This window comes from Gossypium arboreum, chromosome 4, assembly GCF_025698485.1.
Source record: "Gossypium arboreum isolate Shixiya-1 chromosome 4, ASM2569848v2, whole genome shotgun sequence".
NCBI classification, from domain to species: domain Eukaryota; kingdom Viridiplantae; phylum Streptophyta; class Magnoliopsida; order Malvales; family Malvaceae; genus Gossypium; species Gossypium arboreum.
In genome coordinates this window covers 109,405,663-109,424,621 of record NC_069073.1, presented here as the reverse complement: position 1 = coordinate 109,424,621, position 18,959 = coordinate 109,405,663, and the positions used below count along the sequence as shown (strand labels likewise).

Sequence of the window (18,959 nt, the reverse complement as noted above, 5' to 3'; positions counted from 1 at the left end):
ATTTAACATATAAATTTGAGTGATTGATTAAAAACTAAAATTAATTAAATAACAAACACAACAAAGAACAAATCAGGAAAATAAACGAATAATAACCAAGAAGCGAAATAATACCTAGAAAAGAATTCACCTAGATTTCATCTAGCATTATCAATCTAAATTACGCAATTTTTTTTACTTAATATCTTGATCTCTAGAAATCTCTAAATTATGTTAATATATCTTTCGAGAGTAAGAGCAACTAACTCTAGCTTGATTAATTGAAATTTCTTTCTAATTAAAACCTCTATTATCGCATTAACTCAAGCTATGGATTTCTCTATTAGATTTAACTCTAATCCGATAGATTTAAGTTGTCCTATTTCTATGATAGCATGCAACTCCACTAAATTACATAAGATCTACTCTTAAACATGGTCTATTCCTCCTCTAATTTAAGTACATCAACATGGATAAATAATTTAGAAATATCAAACCAAGAATTAAACACACATAATTGAGAAGAATATCTAAGTATTTATTGTGTAAAATAAAAATCAAATGACATAATCTCTCATAGGGTTCGTTTCCCCTAGGTATTCAGAAAATTAGTTCATACTTGCAAATAAAAACATCCCAAAGATAGTATAACCGAAAGAAATAAAGAAACTCATGATAATCTCTTAAGAAATCAATTGGGAGTCTTCAATCTTGACAGAAATATGTTTTAGAATCGGCTTCAATGGTATTTTTCGAGTTGTTTTCTTGAGTATTATATGACGATTCACTCGTATCTTCTTATTTTTGTCACATATATGTCTTAGAATGCCCAAAAAAAACCAAAAAATCGTGTTTTACTGCAAGTTTAGAGTACAAATTGCAAAGTGGACAGGCCATGTGGAAGGGGTTAGCCCGTGTGGCTCTTGTACCTTACTTCAAAATTCCATTTTTCGCTCATTTTGTTGTCAAATGCTCTCTTAAGTATAAAAACATGAATTTAAAGAATTAGAAGCATAAAATTCACCATTAATATCGAATAATCACCCAAAAACACATTACTAATGAGACTAAAACATGTTACTTTTAGCACCTATCATATATTCTTATAAAACACTTGTCAAACCCCGATCTTATTTGTAGAGTTTAAGAATTCCAATGATAGTGTATCAAATATTATTCATTAATGTAAATGATAAAAAAATTGAGTTTTAAGAAGATAATATTTTAAGAGACAAATATTAAGCATTTTAACTTCATTAATGATATAAAAATAATATTAAGCAATTAACAATGTAATGGTCAACTTCATATTATAATTGTATAAGTTACCTAAGCTATTAATAAATAAATAAAAAACATTTATATTTACAGATGTTAAATAACTTTTGTATAAGTTACCTAACCAATTAATTCACAATTTAATTTAAAACTTTTAAATTAATAAAATATTAAGTAAATAAAAATTTCTTGAAAAATAATTAAAAGAAGATTGTAGTCACATATTAGTAATTAATTAAAATATAATAAATAATTCTTTACAAAGTAGTAAATGATGATAGATAGGATAAGAAGGATAAATTTCATAAGTGGCATTAACAAATGTCATCATTATTGTAACATAAATTTTACACTTTCAAGTTAATTCACAAGTCATGTTTCTAGAATTGCAAGCATTTTAAAAATAATATTTTAATTTAGCTACGAGAAAGAAAATATTGATAGCAAATTTCACAATATAAAATTAATAATTATAAAATATTAATGTATAACCAATAATTTTGTTAACGATAATTAGATTGCAAAATTATTTACAAAATCATAAAAGCTTTCTGTAAATTATTGTTTAAAATAAAAAATATTAATTTTATTTTAATTGTACAATAATTAAATTAAAAAAAAAAATTTAATGAGACCTCACCGGGGTGTGGATTGAGTAGGTTTTGGGCCGAATATGAAATAGATTCATATACCCAAAAAAGTAAGAATTAGACAGTGGGCATATATTTCATGTGGTGGAATAAAAGTTTGATGGATGACACTATTGATATGAATGAGCAAAAGGTGGAATTCATCTCTTAATAATGCCACTTATTTCACATCAACCACTTCAACATCCTTTTATTAAACAATTAGGATTCGTTTAAAGTATAAAGTAAATTACTGAGAGCACCTCTCTTCAATTGGAAACGTAAAACCCATTTGCATGCATAATTAATTTTAATGGGATTTTCCTTTTCTTAATTACTGATAGTAATTTCATAAATAATTTCAATTTTCAGAAATTTAAGCTTGAAGACCGGGAATCTGGAAATTTTCTTTCCCATTTTTGTGTTTAGAATTCATTTGATGCATAGAGATGTTATTAGAGATATCTACATGCTGGTAGGAACCCCTCCTTTTAAAATGAAAATTTATCTATTTATGCTCTTTAAAAATTTAAAATTTTAAATTAATAAAAATAAAATTATACTTTATGCCCTAAAAATAATAAAATTTTAATTTAATTCTTTAAAAGTTATAAAATATAAACTATTAAAATTTAAAATTTAATTTCGAACCTTAAAATATTTTTCTATCTTTGCCTGTGCTGGAGATCATACCTGCTGTAGAACATGATACGAATATGAAATTAGTTCTTTTGTTGTATTATTTTATTTTAATTATGACTTAAACCCTAAATTAGAGATCATACCTGCACTAAAAAATCCGAATATGTCATCTCAATCTGTTTTATATAATGGATGGTTTCAAGGTTCTAAGTAGGTTGTTTAACTTTAATGTTCTCTACAGTAAAAATATTATGGAAGTCTTGTTAGATAATATTTTATTTCTTTATTAAAAAATAGATAAATTTATCTTTATATGTTAAAACAAATAGTAAATTGATTATTTTTGTTAAAATTTCATTGATCTATACTATTAAAAACTAACATGCCTAATGGAATAACCAATAGAGACATGTGACATGACACATGCCACTTGTACCTCATGTTGATGTACATAGACTAGTTTTTAACTGTAGAAATGGATAGAATTTTTAATAGAAAGACTAGTTTAATATTTGATTTAACATATATGGACTAATTTGTACATTTTTTAAATAGGCAGGACAAAATTCAATTCAACTTTTTATATAGAGGCCTCCATGATACTTTAACCATATATTTACTCGTGTTATTTAAAATTTAGTGTTTAATAATGTTTATGATTTTATAATTATTTAATTTTAATATTTTTTACCACTTTTAATGTTTTTAATACTTTTTGGCTGGTCAAAGTCAATGGAACACCATTAAATATTTTTGACCAAAAAGTATACTAGAAGAATAGTTGATGTAATAAAAAATAAATAAAAAATTGTTAAGGTGATTATGACATGTCTTTGGACGTTGGAGATTTGCATTTGGGATGGTTCTGACATTAACAATTTACGACAATATGAAGTGAAAGATTGTCAACATTTGATATTTAGAAGCTTTTAGCTTCTTCAATTGGATAATCATGTAATTTTCAGTATGCCGTAAAAATCATGAAATTTTGGATGTGAAATGCACCATTATGTCAACATAATGCGAGTAACTTGTAAAAATCAAGGAATTTTCATCGGCCACTCTCATGGTGAATGAAAAATGTGCCACAACCCTTCATTGATGATTGAATGCAACACAAATAGCCCTTAAAGCTTTATCAAAACAATCATTTGGGGTAAGAGCCGTAGACAGTCTCTTCAAAGCAAGCCCCAAGGGATGCTTCATGATTTTATCATCATCTCTTGATTCAACACAAGCGTCCCTCGACCCTTCTAAGAGTAAAATAGCGTCTCTCTGCAATACCAAACCACCCCATACTTATGTGTTACAACATATTTAAGCATCCAATTATGGAAATATATAAGGCTCAAAGAAAGATTACAAAAGAAAAGAAACAAAGTTTAATAATAACAATCTTCAAGTTTTTAGGACCAATCCCAACAGTCTTGTCAGTCCAAGCCCACTTCAAATATTGGGTCAGTTTGAGAAAAAAAGTTTCAAGTTAAAAAAATTGGCCCAAACGATCAAAGTTAAGGTGCAATTATCCCTTTTGCAAGAGAGCCAATGCCTTCCTTACTTTTATTATTATCTTTCTGACGAACCTGAAATACCAAGCCTTAGATCTAGCTAAATTTGATGAAACGGCAGCTTTCACATGTAAACAGTATGCCAATGTAAGCAAACAACTTGCTTTATTATGGTAATCTTCCTTTAACCTTGAAGTAACCCTAATCTCATCATGTTAAGGTTGCTTATATCAGAATCATAGTTTTATTCTTTTTTGTTTCTTTCTATATACAGTTCCTTGCTGCAGCAGACTGGTGGCTCTAAATCCTAAATCTTACTTTCTTTCTACGGTAATGAAGGAATTATGGCACTATAATCTATGAACAACTTACCTTGCCAAGTAAGGATACAATTGGTTTATTATTTAACAGGCTAAAGCAGGACACCAAAAATAAAAATATAAAAAAGTTTTGAATATGGTCAACTAGAAGCAGTGAAATGTTTAGGGTGTGAAGGCCAAAATTTGCTTACAAGTTAAGACTGACAGCTTGAAATAACCTAATTCAACTTCAGCTATCCCTTGTTATCTGCTTTTCATTATCCCTCCTTAACCTATACGCTTCACTGTTTTTGGACCCTTATTTGTTAGTAGTTATCAAGGTGGTTTTATCAACACATCTAAAATTTTGTATGTATGAATTTCTCATGAAATTATGGTATGCGTAAATGAATAATTGAGATTTTCTGTCATTTTTATTTGGAAATTGTTATATAACATTACCTCTTCAATACTAAAAAACAGCCTCGGATTTATTTTTTCATGGTAATTTTTTTATCTCATTTGAGTATTTTTGTGTAGGTATAATGTTTATTTTGATCCTTTGATATATTTATTTTTATTTTATATATAGAAAGATTTGTATTAGTTGGATAAGAAAGAAAATGTGTATTAGAAAGTAAAATACATTTTTATTTATTTTTGTTAGGCCCATTTGGCCATGAATATTCTCATAATCCATGTTGTGGTGTGCGGAAAAATTTGTTATTTTTAAAAATTTAAATATACATCTATTAAATAAGAATTAATTTCAACTTCACAAATAATATATTTTATATCTAAATAATTAGATTATTAAATTAGAAATTTCAAGATAAATTTAAAATATAATATTAAACATTTAAAATTATTTTAAATCCTAAATAATTTTATTAATTTATTTTCATACATAAAGTGGAAAAAAAATTCATAGAAGAAGAGAGACGACACCATAAAATTAAAATCAAGGTAAAAATAACTTATAAAAACACTTCAAGAACAATAAGTCTTTTCATAAAAATACTTTCACTTTCCTCACACAATCAATCTTAATTTTCCTCGGTTTTATTTCATTGTAATTTTTTTTGCTCATTAAATTTTTTACCAATATTTTATTTCTCTCAATTTTTTTCATCATAAAATTTGGAGATAAATATTAATATTATATATAAAATTTGATTTAATTTACAATTTGATACATAATCTTTGATTTTGTGCAACTATACACATTAAAGTTTGATTTTGGTTGAAATATACACATAAAACTTTGATTTGATTCAATTGTACACATTTAAAGAAATTAATACATAAATTCATTTTAATATTATATAAGTATAATTATATGTATATATAACATGTAAACACGAAATGGTGTTATCTCAATAATGATTGTAGTGATTTGTGAAAATGGATCAAATCAAAATTCATGTATAACATTGTACATTGGACCAAAGTTATGTATAATTTTAAGATTTTTCCCTAAAATTTTCAATTTTATTTTTTATTATGGTTGCCCAATAAATTTGGATTAGATATTTTTTTTTTCAAATTGTGGACATTTTATTAACAATTTTTTTTAACTTTTTTATTCTTGTGGTGTAAAGTTATTCATATTTAAAATCTTTAGTGCGTTTGTGCCCGGTAGATTAATATCTGATAATGTATTACTTGTCTACGAAATTCTACTTACTTTTCATCAAAAGCGACTGGGGAAGAAAGGATTTATGGCATTAAAGCTAGATATGAGTAAAATTTATGACAGCATTGAATGAGGTTTCATAAAAGGTATGATGATTCAGTTGGGATTTGATAATCGTTGAGTGAAGCTTATAATGAGATGTATCTCAACCGTATCATATTCAGTTCTTCTAAATGGTCGAGTAGGGGAATGTTTTCATCCTAGTAGAGGTCTCCGACAATGTGACCCTTTGAATTCATTTCTTTTTCTACTATGTAGTGAAGGATTATCTTCATTAATGAGAATTGTTGTTCGAGACGGCTAGTTAAAGGGTGCACGAGCCAGTAGGAATGGACTTTTGATTTCATATTTGCTTTTTGCTGATGATTCCATTTTGTTTGGTGAGGCATCAACTCAAGGGACAAACGTACTAAAAACTATTTTGCGAGAGTATGAGTAGTGCTCGGATCAGTTCATAAATTTCAACAAGTCTACTATTTTTTCAGTACCTACACTTCTACATATGACAAGCAATTGGTTTCTGGGCTTTTAAGTGTACAACATTTTGATGATTCAAAGAGGTATCTTGGCCTCCCTAACATGGTGGGGCAATGCAAGAAGGAGTCATTTCAGATTTTAATAGACAAATTTAGAAAATGTATTGAAAGATGGAGTATTAGCTATTTATCCCAAGGGGGACGCGAAGTATTCATTAAATTAGTATTGCAGGTGATTCCTACTTATTCTATGGTGTATTTCTTACTCCGAAAACCTTTTTGTAATGAGATGTAAGGAATCATGGCTAAATTCTGGTGGCAAAAAGGACCAGGGAAACGTAGGATCCATTGGTATTCTTGGGAGCATCTTAGTGAGCCGAAGGAATTGGGAGGCTTGGGTTTTTGCAGCCTAGTTAAATTTGATGTCACTTTACTCGCAAAACAAGGTTGACATTTGATTAATCATCCAATTCGTTATTAGCTTGTGTTTTAAAAGTAAAATATTATCCGAATTCTAGTTTTCTCAATGCGAATTTGGGAAATTTACCTTCGTTTACTTGGAAAAGTATGTGGTCAGCGAAGGGTCTACTGGTGAGTGGGCTTTGTTGGAGAATTGGCTCCGAGGCTAATATTTCCATAATGAAGGATGCATGGTTACCAGGTTCACCATCCTATCGTATCCATAAAAATATTAATTTAAGGAGTTTGAATGTGGTAACAGATTATATTGATAATGACAACATGATATGGAAAGCAGACCTGATCAGAAGTACCTTCCCTGATGAGCTTGCGAACGGAATCTCGCAAATTCCTTTGCTGAAAGAGAGAAAGGAGGATGTCCTGGTTTGGCGAGGGGACTCATTTGGCGAGTTATAGTCAAAATCACCTATAAACTATTACATGAAGGTACCTTTAGCTCTAATTATATAGATTATGGTCTTAAAGACCTCTATACAAAATAATAGAAATTAGAGATTCCCACAAAAGTAAAAATTCATATGTGGAAGGCAACATGGAACTTCCTTCCCATTATGGTTAATTTGTAGCATAGGCAAGTGGGGGGGATGGTTTCTGTCCTTAATATGGTAGTAGTCCTAAAATCCTACATCATGTGTTTAGAGATTGGTAAGTTTCAGCAACTATATGGAATAACTTAAACTTACAGTAGGTACTATCGTTACCTAAAATGCCTGATGTAGAATGGTTCAACTGGGTTTTTTCCCAGTACACTGAAGAACAGTATAAGAAAGCATGAATAAGTCTTTTGTACGGGAAAATAGATCACAAATTGGATCTAAATATATATTTCAGAAATAAATGGTCTAGAACAGAGGGATGTTACCAGATCTACGAGCGAAAAGGCCTGGGTACCTCCAAACGCCCAGTCAGTTAAAGTAAACTTTGACGCCACTTTCCATCAAGACTTGAATAGATTTATTTCGGGACTAGTCATTTGTGACTCCCAAGGGGTGGTTCTGGTCACAAAATAGAAACTACATGATCGTGTAGTTTCTCTGTTCACGGCAGAAAGCCTTGCCTGTCTATTAGCAGTATGGTTAAACATCTAGTTGGAGCTCTAACATGTGGTCATAGAAAGAGGTGCAAAGTCCATCATAAACAAAAACAAAAGAAGTGTTAGAGACAGATCGAAGGTTTGGGCTATCATTGATGATATACATTAGACAAAGACATTATTTCAACAACTAAAGTTTGCTTATGTTCCTAGATCTGCAAACATTTTCACTCATAACCTTGCAACAAAATATCTAAAAATAGGAAAAAAAGGTTATCTGGACTTAAGAACAATGAATGACACCGGAGTGGGATCTTTGCTCATCAGACCAAGAGAACCAAATTGATAGCAGAAAGGGGAACGTTTGGGTAGAAGGAAAGCCAAATAAATGTAAAAGATTAGTTTTTTGGGAACATTTGCCTTTTAAGAATCTGGCACCAACACAAGCTTCTAGGGTTTACTTTTGAAGAATGGGTGCCAGTTAAGTCTAGGCTGGCTTTTAATTTGTTTTCTTTTTCAATTTCGTTTTTTTTATTATTTTGGTTCTTGTTTTTAATTATGTTTTTTTCTTCACTCTCGTAGGCCAGTCTTCAATGGTTTAGCTTGTACTTTGATTTGTTTTATTATAAAGTCCAGCCCGGTTTATTTTAAAAAATATATATTTAAAATTTTTAATTTCTTTGTAAATATATTTTTATAAATCTAAATTATATTGAGATGATCCTAAAAAGTCATTTTTTAGGCCTTCAATAAAAATGTGCTACTTAGTATTTTTTGAATTTTTTTAATTAATATCATTCACTTTTTAATACTAGACTAATTCTCTTTAGCAATATTTTAACCTTAATCAATTTTTATAAATTAAATAAATTAAAAATTTTAAAATATTAGTCAATCAGTAGTCTACTTTCCTAGCACGCTTTTGTCTACTGTTTTCTAACATGTTCTTGTTTTTTTAGGTTTTGTTTGTTTTTTAGTGATCTTTCATCGGTGGTTTTTAACAGAGCTAGTTTTTTTGGGTTTTCTTTCGTCTTCTTTTTTGGTTCCTATTGATCTTTTGAATATGGAAAGAGAGTTCGCAGAGTTATCATTAGATGATGAGGAAGATGAGATTTTGTAAGCATAGGCGGATCCTGACTTTGTACCTGTGGAAATTTATCTCTGTCTGGTTGGATTTTTTTTATGGAAAGTGTTATACACTTCTCGGCGATGAGAAACACAATGGAAAATTTATGGCATCTGGTAAAAGGGGTCCAAATCTCAGACCTGGGGGATAAAAGGTTTTTATTCAAATTTTTTCATAAGATGGTTCTAGATAGAGTACTAAAGGGTTCTATATGGACTTTCAATAATCTTTTGATGCTACATCGGTAGGAGAAGAAGGAAACATCACTTAAGGTGCCATTAATTTTTGCGTATTTCTTGGTACAAATTCATGGAGTGTCGTCAGGTTTTTACAATGATATTTTAGCATGTCAAATCGGGGGTTTTCTTGGGAATTTTTTTGAGTTTGATGGCATAAATATGGGAAAATGGTTATGTTCTTATTTGTTTATAAGGATATAAGTGGATGTTCGAAAACCGTTAAAAAGAAAGAAGAAATTTATGTTTTCGACTGGGGTTTGTTCCTATGTTAGTTTTAAATACAAACATTGACACTTTTTTTTTCTTTTTTTTTTTTGTGGACGACTCGGACACATCGATTCCTTCTGTCAGGCAAAAATGGCATTAGGGTTTAAAGTAGCTGAGATGGATTGGGATCTGTCACTACAAGCCTAATCTAGAAGAGCCATTGCAATGAGTAGCGTGTGGCTTCAAGAAGATGGGGAAGTAGTTAAGTGGGGAACTTTTTTGGTGATTGCGATTTGGGTAGATGTATTGATCCTATGTTAGGAATAAATTTGGAAGGGGATTTGAATCCAGCATCTCATTTTGGCGAGGGATTGTCAAAAATACATGACCAGATAGATATAGAGCATGACTCGAAAAAGAGCATAATTGAAGGGAGTGATGAGAAAAAGAGACCTAAAAGAGAGGGTGATAAAGTTGTTGATGGGGAGGAATTGGGATCTCTTGTTATTAGGAGTAAGAGGGGGTTGGGAGGTAATCATATTATATCAGCGACTGCCAGAGGGCAAGTTGACCAGTCACAATGAAAACATTCTATTGGAATATCCGTGGTTTGAGGAGGTCACGGGCTGTTGGAGACTTCAGTACATGCTAAAGGTGTATAATCCCTAAATTGCTTTATTAATGGAGACAAAACTAAATTCAAGAAAGATGGAGAATTTTCGTAGGAGATGTGATTTTTTGAATGGAATTGATGTTGCAATTGATGGATCATGACGGGTTTTGAATCTTACTTGGAAGGTAATGCCACGATCATTCTACGGAGCTTTTCAAAATATCATATTGATATTGAAGTGCATGAGGGTAAGGAAGGTAATAAATTGAGATTTAAAGGTTTCATTGGGGTTCTAAATTCGCATTGTATTGATGGCATATGGAATTTACTTAGGACTTTAGGTCAATCCCAAAATCTATCTTGGTTTGTGGAAGGTGATTTGAATAAGATTTTATATTCTTTCGAAAAGAAATGGGCTACCTAAGGAGGAAAGGCGAAAGGAGGCTTTTAGAGAGGTTCTTAATGATTGTAATTGGTGGATGTAGGATATTCTGGACTGTGGTTTACATGGGAAAAAGGGTAATCTCTAGTAAACGAATATTAGAGAGAGATTGATAGGGGGTAGCAAATAAAAGTTGGATGGCTCTGTTTTCTAATACAATGGTATGTCAGCTTCCACACTCTTTCTCTGATTACTTTCCACTTCTTATTCAGCTAAAGCAAGAAATATACAATCTTCAACCAAAACATTTTCGTTTCGAGGTATGGTAGATGTTGGAGGAAACTTTTGAATAAGAGATTTAAAATCTTTAGGGGGTGATGATGATATTCTTACTAGGTTGGAGAGGGTTCGGGTTGGCTTGGGAAGATAGGTAATGGAAATTAGATGGAATAAAGTGGGGATAAAAAATGAATTAACAAAGAAACTGGGAGTTTTGTTGGAAGGGGAAAGAGATGACAATAATCTTGTGGAGTTGATTGATACTAAAGTTCAGTTAAATTTGAAGATTGATGAAAATGAAATTTTCTAGGAACAAAGGGCAAAGGCAAATTGGCTGAGATTGAGGGATAAGAAGACGACTTTCTTCCATAATTTTGCTTCGCACAGAAGGAGAACAAATAGAATTGGTGGATTACCAGAGAGGATGGTCGATTAATGAGAGGGGAGATTGAGATGGAATGCATTGGTAGAATTATTTTCAATCCCTTTTTTAGTCAAAAGGGATTGGTAATATAGACCATATTCTGTTTGGGGCAAGAAAATGCATTTCTGAAGACGCAAATACTATGTTGACGGCACAATTAACAGACAAAGAAGTATTTGAGGTATTGAATGGTATGAGTCCTACGAAGGCTTCTGTGGAAGATGAGCTTTCGGATTTATTCTATTAGAGGTGTTGTCATATTGTTGGGAATGATATTCCCTCTTATTTTTTGAAGGTACTAAATGAAGGTAAAACTTTAGTTCCTTTAAATGTTACAAATATTATGCTTATTCTTAAAATTCTCTACCCAATGAATATAGTGAATTTTAGGCCTATTAGTTTATGCAAGGTTCTTTATAAGGTCGTTGCTAAGATGGTAGCCAATCGATTCCAAAGGGTGTTAGAGGATTGTATTGATGAGGCCCATAGTGCTTTAATACCGATACGTTTAATTTCAAATAATGTTTTATTGGCATATGAGATTTTACATTCTTTTCATCAGAAGAGGGTAGGGAAGAAAAATTTTATGGAACTTAAACTCGACATGAGTAAAGCTTATGATCGAGTGGAATGTAATTTTCTAAAGCAGATGATGAAACGTATGGGTTTTGCTAGTAGATGATTGGAAACCATAATGAGGTGTATCTCATCAGTCTCATACTCGGTGATATTAAATGGGATCATGGGGGAGAGGTTTGTGCCCAGTAGGGGGTTTCGACAAGGTAATCCTTTAAATTCATTTTTTTTTATTTGTAGTGAGGGCTTATCTACTCTTATGAGATTGTCTTTAGATTAAGGATTGATTAAGGGTGTAAAAGCTAGTAGAAGAGGTTCGTAAATAACACACATTTTATTTACAGATGATTGTGTTCTTTTTGGTGAAGCTACGGATAGAGGGGCTATTGCTATGAAACAAATTTTGAAGGAATATGAAGTCTACTCTGGTCAGTGCATTAATTATGAAAAATTCACTGTGTTTCAGTCCAAATGCTTCTAAAGAGGATTGGATTCGAGCTTCATGTTTGTTGGGGGTTCGTCAATCCAATAAGATAGAAATGTACTTAGGGTTTTCGATTATGGTGGGCTAACGGAAGAAGATTTCTTTTTTAGTTTTAAAGGACAAGGTCAAACAGAGAATTGATAATTGGAGTACTCGGCTCTTGTTGCAAAGAGGTAAAGATGTGTTCATAAAAGTAATTTTACAAGCTATTCCAACATATACGATGTTTTGTTTTTTGTTGCCTAAGTCATTATGCAGTGAGTTGGAAAGTATAATAGCATGATTTTTGTGGCAAAAAAGTCATGGTAAAAGAGGTATTCATTGGTGTTAATAGGTGAAGCTGTGTGAGCTCAAAGAGAATAAAAGGTTTGGGTTTTCACTGTTTATCTTCTTTTAATCTTGCTTTGTTAGCCAAACAGGGTTGGCACCTTACTAGTAATCCGTATTTTTTATTGAGTCGTGTTTTAAAAGCAAAACACTATCCAAGTTGTGATTTTTTTGAGGCAAGGTTAGGGGGGACTTCCTTTTTATACTGGCTCAGTATATGCTCTGCAAAGGGTTTACTTCGAGATGACCTTAGTTGGCATGTGGAAAAAGGAAACCGAATTTCAATTTGAGAGGGCATGTGGTTGGTTAGGGCTGCAAATTACAATGTTTATGGGAATATTAGTGATAGTAGCTTATTTAAGGTATACGATTTGATTGACCATTCTTGTAGGAATTAGAATGTGGATCTAATAAGGAGTACCTTTGAGGGAAGTGTTGCTGAAAAAATATTGAGAATTCCTTTAGCTAGGTTGGAACACGAGGATATGATCGTGCAGAGAGGGGAACCTTTAGAAGTCTTCTAGGTAAAGAGCGCTTATATGTTACTTCTTGATTGTAATCGAGATTTCCATTTTACAACTCTTTAAAATTCCATGAAGGGCTTTTATAGAAAATTTTGGAACTTAAACTTAATTACAAAATAGAAAATTACATGGAAAATTTCTTGGAATTACTTACCTACTTTAGTCAATCTTTACAACAGAAGAACTGGAGTTAAGTTAGTTTGTCCTAGATGTGGAGAAGGTCTAAAGACGATTGACCATGTGTTTCAAGATTGCCCTGTATCAAAGGAATTGTGGAATAGGCTTAATATTTTATTGATTCTATCTCAATCACAATTCAATATTAAGGAATGGTTAACCCGGGTTTTCTAGAACGGTTCGAATAATGTGTGTAGGAAGACATGCTGTGCGCTATGGGTAACTTGGAACGAAAGAAACAAAGCTCTTCACGAGGGTTCTAAATACTCCAGACGATGGGCAACGGAAGCTGTAGACAAATACATTTTAGAGTTAGATGGGTTAGCAAATCTTGTATTTACCAGGAATTGTTTCACTTTGGAATGGGTTCCATTGTTAGATCTTTTTATTCGGATAAATTTTGACGCTTCTTTTGACCCCAAAGAGTATAGGTCGGGGTCAGATGTAGTTGCCAGAAATGGTAGGGGGAGTTATTATGTTTAAATTGACTTTGCATGGGGAGTTGTATCTCCGTTTGCGATAAAAACACTTGCATGCTCTCAAGCTGTAGCGTTGGGCAGGTAGAGATAGAAAGGGATTCGTTAGAAGTTATTAAAAAATGCATATCAGATGAAGTAGATAGATTTGAGATCAGTAATATAATCAATGATATCCAACAAAATAAGGGAGTCTTCAAAGAAATACATTTTAAATATCTACCCAAATCATCTAATCATTTGGCTCATGATATTGCATCTGAAAGTTTTAAAAAAAGTAGCAGTGTACCTAGTGGATGTGTTTCTGAATTTTGCTAGGATGTCACGGGGCCTCAGGACTCATTAGGAACGTGAACTAGACTAAACAAGCGAGTCACTATTTTTGAAACTGTGTAGGAGTGCAGAAATGGAGTTCATTTGAAAAGGAACCTGTGCTTGGGGAGCTGATTTGTTTATAGAGCAAAAAGAGAGTTATAGAAATGAAGATGATCTAATAGGTTTCAAACTAGGCTGGGATGATTAATTGTTTTGCTTTTCAAGGTTTCCTTTATGCATTTTTTATGCTACTTTGGTTATCGTTTGGGGTTTCTATAGTTTTTGGCATGTTCTGTTGTTTTGGGCCCTTATGTTTTGTTTGTTTTATTTTGCTAATAAATTATCCATTAATATTATCTAAAAAAATAAAATAAAAATAATTATAATAATGCAAGATTTTTACTTTTTTTATGTTAAACTAGATTTATGGTTTATGATATTTTAGAATTTTGAATTTTAAGAACTATGTTTTTAAGAAAATGTTAGATTAAGGTTGGGGTTAAGATTTAATGAGGATAAAATTTAAGATTTAATATTTAGAGTATATGTTTTAGGGTTTTGTATTCACGTGTCTAGGATTTTAGGGTTTTAGAATCTTATTAAGAAATAAATTAATTTTATTAAATTTCAATCTTAAAAACTACACCAAAAAAAAATATTTGGTTAAAATTTAGTTGTAACTCCTCTTAGGACTTATGGATGATGAGGATAGACAAACCCTTTTTAGTATTTGATTTTATTTGTTTGTTTCTTTATTTAATAGAATTAAAATATAGTCATAAGAGTTAATTTGGTGTTGCTTGATATACTATATTATTCATACAATCTAAAAAGAATGATGAGGCATGTTATTATTAGTGTTACACCATTTACCCGATTCGATCGTTGGACCGAGCTACAAGATGTTACTATTGTAATCAAAACTAAAAATATTAAAATAATCATGAAATAATCACTCGTATCTCATCATAATAATATGATGTCATTCAAATAGAAATCGAGACTAAATCGAGCTTACGGAAGCTCTATTAATGACCTGAGTATAAATTAGGACCAAATTGTAAAATTTAGAAAATTTGGACTCCACTTCAGGATGAGCCAATCCCATGTCGTGACGTCGCCAGACAATGATTCATGTTACGACATCGAACCAGTTGATGTTAGGATGTCACAAGCTATTAGCCAACGTTGTGACAATGACTCTGTAATAAACCGTGATTTATACATATTTTTACCCCATGCTTAACACATTTTATGGATGATTTTTTCCTTAGAATTTGTGAATTCGATGCTCCTAATGCCTTAATTTCATGTTTTATACTTAGGCGAGCATAGCAGAGCAAAATGAACGAGAAAAAAGCCAAAAACAGAGAAAATGGGCCAACGTACGAAATCAACACGGCCTGGACTTCCTCACACGGGCAGACCACACGGCTATATCAATTTGGCAAAATCGACACATGACTCACACGGGTAGAACACACACTCGTGCCATTCTAACAGGCTCGAGCATGGCCTGAAGTAATCGCACACGGGCGTGTTACACGGGTGTGTCCCTGTCGAGCCCAAGTTTAGTCCAATTCGGAAAAGGCCACTTTTGAGGGTTCTTAGGCTTTCTAAAGCCTATAAATACACCCTAGAGGAGGAGGAAAAAGAGGAGGCCCAGGGAGGAAGGAAGGAATTACTCGAAGGAAGCCGATTGATCCATCTCAGAAGTCGGATTCATCATCATGACTGAAAATCTCCCCTCAATTTCCCTTCAGGAGTTTTGGGTTTTCTTTATGTTTTGTATTCACTATTCTTCTAAGATGTTTTCCTTTTTAGTTATAAACTAAATCCCCTAAATACCTAAAGGGAATGAAACCTAAGACGAATCTTGTTATTATTTTCTAAATTGTTTGATAAATATTTGGCTTGTTCTTAATTATGTGCTCTTAATTCTTGTCTTGATATTCCAAGATATTGATTCAAGTTAAGCTCTTATTCAGATGAGGAATAGACCCTGTCTAATAGTACATTTGTCATAATTAAACGGAGTTGGTTGCGCGCCTAGAGATAGGGTGACAAGATTTTTTTGAATTAGGGTAAAACCTAATAAGGGGATCTATAGATCGAGTTAATGCAACCCTAGGGAGTTAATTAGAAAGAGATTTTAATTATTCAACCTAGGGTTAGATGTTGTTAATCTCAAGAGGGATAATAACATAACTTAGGGATTTCTACGGAACAAGTTAAATGAATAAATCGTCTGATTCGGAGTCAGAATAACAAGTGAAGTCTAGGTGGATTCTCCTTTAGGTATTGTCTTAATTCAATCGTTTTCTAAAAGTAATCTCTCAATTCTATTTTCTGTGAGTTCTTAGTTTAGTTAATTAGTTAGTCAAAACAAACCCCCTTATTCTTAGGCTAGATAATAAAAAGACAGTCATTACTAGTACTTTTAGTTCCTTTGGGTTCGACAATCCCGTCTTGCTAAAACTATACTACTGTTCGATAGGTACACTTGCCTACATAGTGATAATAGTTAGTTTCAATAACGATTAATTATAAATTTATAAAACTTATCACACAAAATCACGATCAAGTTTTTGGCGCCGTTGCCGGGGAACTAAGATATTAGGAAAACTCAATTTTTATTACTTTAGCCATTTATTTTTCTTGCAAGTTAATTTTATTTTTTTATTATTTAATAATTTACTTTTTCTTTCTTTTGGCAGGTTTTTATAGTTTATGACTGGAAGAAACCCATCAGGACCATTACTTTTTTATAGTGAGATCAATCGCACAGTTCATAGAAACCAAAGAGAAATAAGGCAAAGCTTAAGATACACAGAAAACGAGCAAGAGGACGATACTTCAACCACGACCGAGGAGATGGCTAAAAACCAAGAAAATCTACTACCCCCGACGATTGCTGTTAATCAGAATCCTACTCCGCGCACTATGTATGATTATGCTAAACCTAATTTAATAGGAACTGAGTCAAGTATAGTTAGACTTGCTATTGTTGCAAATAATTTTGAACTAAAACCTAACACAATTCAAATGATACAATAGTTTGTTCAGTTTGATGGTTTGCAGGACGAGGATCCCAATGCTCACTTGGCAAATTTACTAGAATTTTGCGATACATTTAAAATCAATGGCATTTCTGATGATGCCATACGTCTTCGGTTGTTTCCCTTTTTGTTAAGAAATAAGGCTAAACAATAGTTGAACTCGTTACAACGAGGGTTAATCACTACTTGGGAACAAATGACCGAAAAATTTTTATTAAAATATTTTCCATCGGCTAAAACGGCCAAATTACATAATGATATCTCTTCGTTTGTGCAGATGGACTTAGAAACTCTTTACGATGCATGGGAGAGATACAAGGACCTACTGCGAAGGTGTCCTCACCATGGATTGCCTTGGTGGTTACAAGTTCAAACATTCTACAATGGTGTGAACCCCTCGACAAGACAGATGATTGATGCAGTAGCCGGGGGAACCATCAATAACAAAACGCCTGAAGAGGCTTACGAATTTATTGAAGAAATATCACTGAATAACTATCAGTGGCAAGTCATGAGGACTAAGCCAACTAAAACAGCAGGTGTTTATAACGTCGATTCGGTTACTATGCTGTCAAACCAAGTAGAACTTCTAAATAAAAAGATTGATGGTTTACTTGGTTCTTCGTAGGTTCATCCAGTAATGCACTGTGAAGTCAGTGGAGGTGGATCAAGCAATTCAGAATATCAATCCTATGGCCACAGTATGGAGAACGAATAATTAAATTACATGGGTAATAATCCTCGATCTCAAAACAATCCTTATAGCAATACTTAGAATACAGGTTGGAGGAATCACCTAAATTATTTTTCATGGGGAGGCCAATAAAATCAGAAACCACCACCCCCTTCAGGCTTTCAGCAACCACCATACCAGCAGGAGAAAAAGCTGAACCTTGAGGAGATGCTAACCAAATTCATCTCAGTGTCATAGAATCATTTTCAGAATACCGAGAAGACATTCAAAAATCAACAAGCATCGATCCAAGGGCTCGAAACTCAAATTGGACAGCTGGCTAAGATGATTTCAGAAAGAGCACCAGGAAATCTACCTAGTAACACCGAACCCGATCCAAAAGCAAGGAGTGGGAAAGTGTTAGCTGAATCAGAAAATAAGCCACAACAAGAAGCTGACAGAAGCAAAGGAGAGGAGGTAAAACTCGAAAGCAATGCCAATCCAATGCCGAAGGAATATAAACCACCAATTCCATACCCAGAAAAGTTGAAGAAAGACCGCATGGATGCACAATTTGGTAAATTCCTTGAACTCTTTAAACAACTACATATTAACTTACCTTTTGTTGAAGCTATATCGCAGATGCCTACATACGCAAAATTTTTAAAGGAACTTCTAACAAACAAAAGGAAGTTTGAAGACTTATCTACAGTGGAACTGAATGAGGAATGTTTGGCTATACTCTGAAACAAACTGCCAACCAAACTAAAAGATCTAAGAAGTCTTACTATACCTTACTTAATTGGTAGTTTTAATGTCGATAAGGTACTAGCTGATTTAGGTGCTAGCATTAATTTGATGCCATATAAAATGTTTAAACAACTTAGTCTTGGGGAACCTAAACCCACTAGGATGAGTATTCAACTAGCTGATAGATCTGTTAAATATCCTAAGGGTATTATAGAGGACATACTTGTAAAAGTAAATAAATTTATATTCCCTGTTGACTTTGTTGTGCTTGATATGGATGAAGATGTTAAAGTGTCTTTAATCTTAAG

The 18,959-nt window shown here is 32.4% G+C and overlaps 1 non-coding gene across 1 annotated transcript; it reads right to left on the bottom strand.

Moving 5' to 3' along the window:
- Positions 1–17,473: 17,473 nt before the first annotated feature.
- On the bottom strand, positions 17,474–17,579 carry LOC128292424 (small nucleolar RNA R71). Its single transcript, XR_008282409.1, has one exon. It is a non-coding gene; the product is annotated as a small nucleolar RNA R71 (small nucleolar RNA).
- Between the last annotated feature and the right edge of the window lie 1,380 nt (positions 17,580–18,959).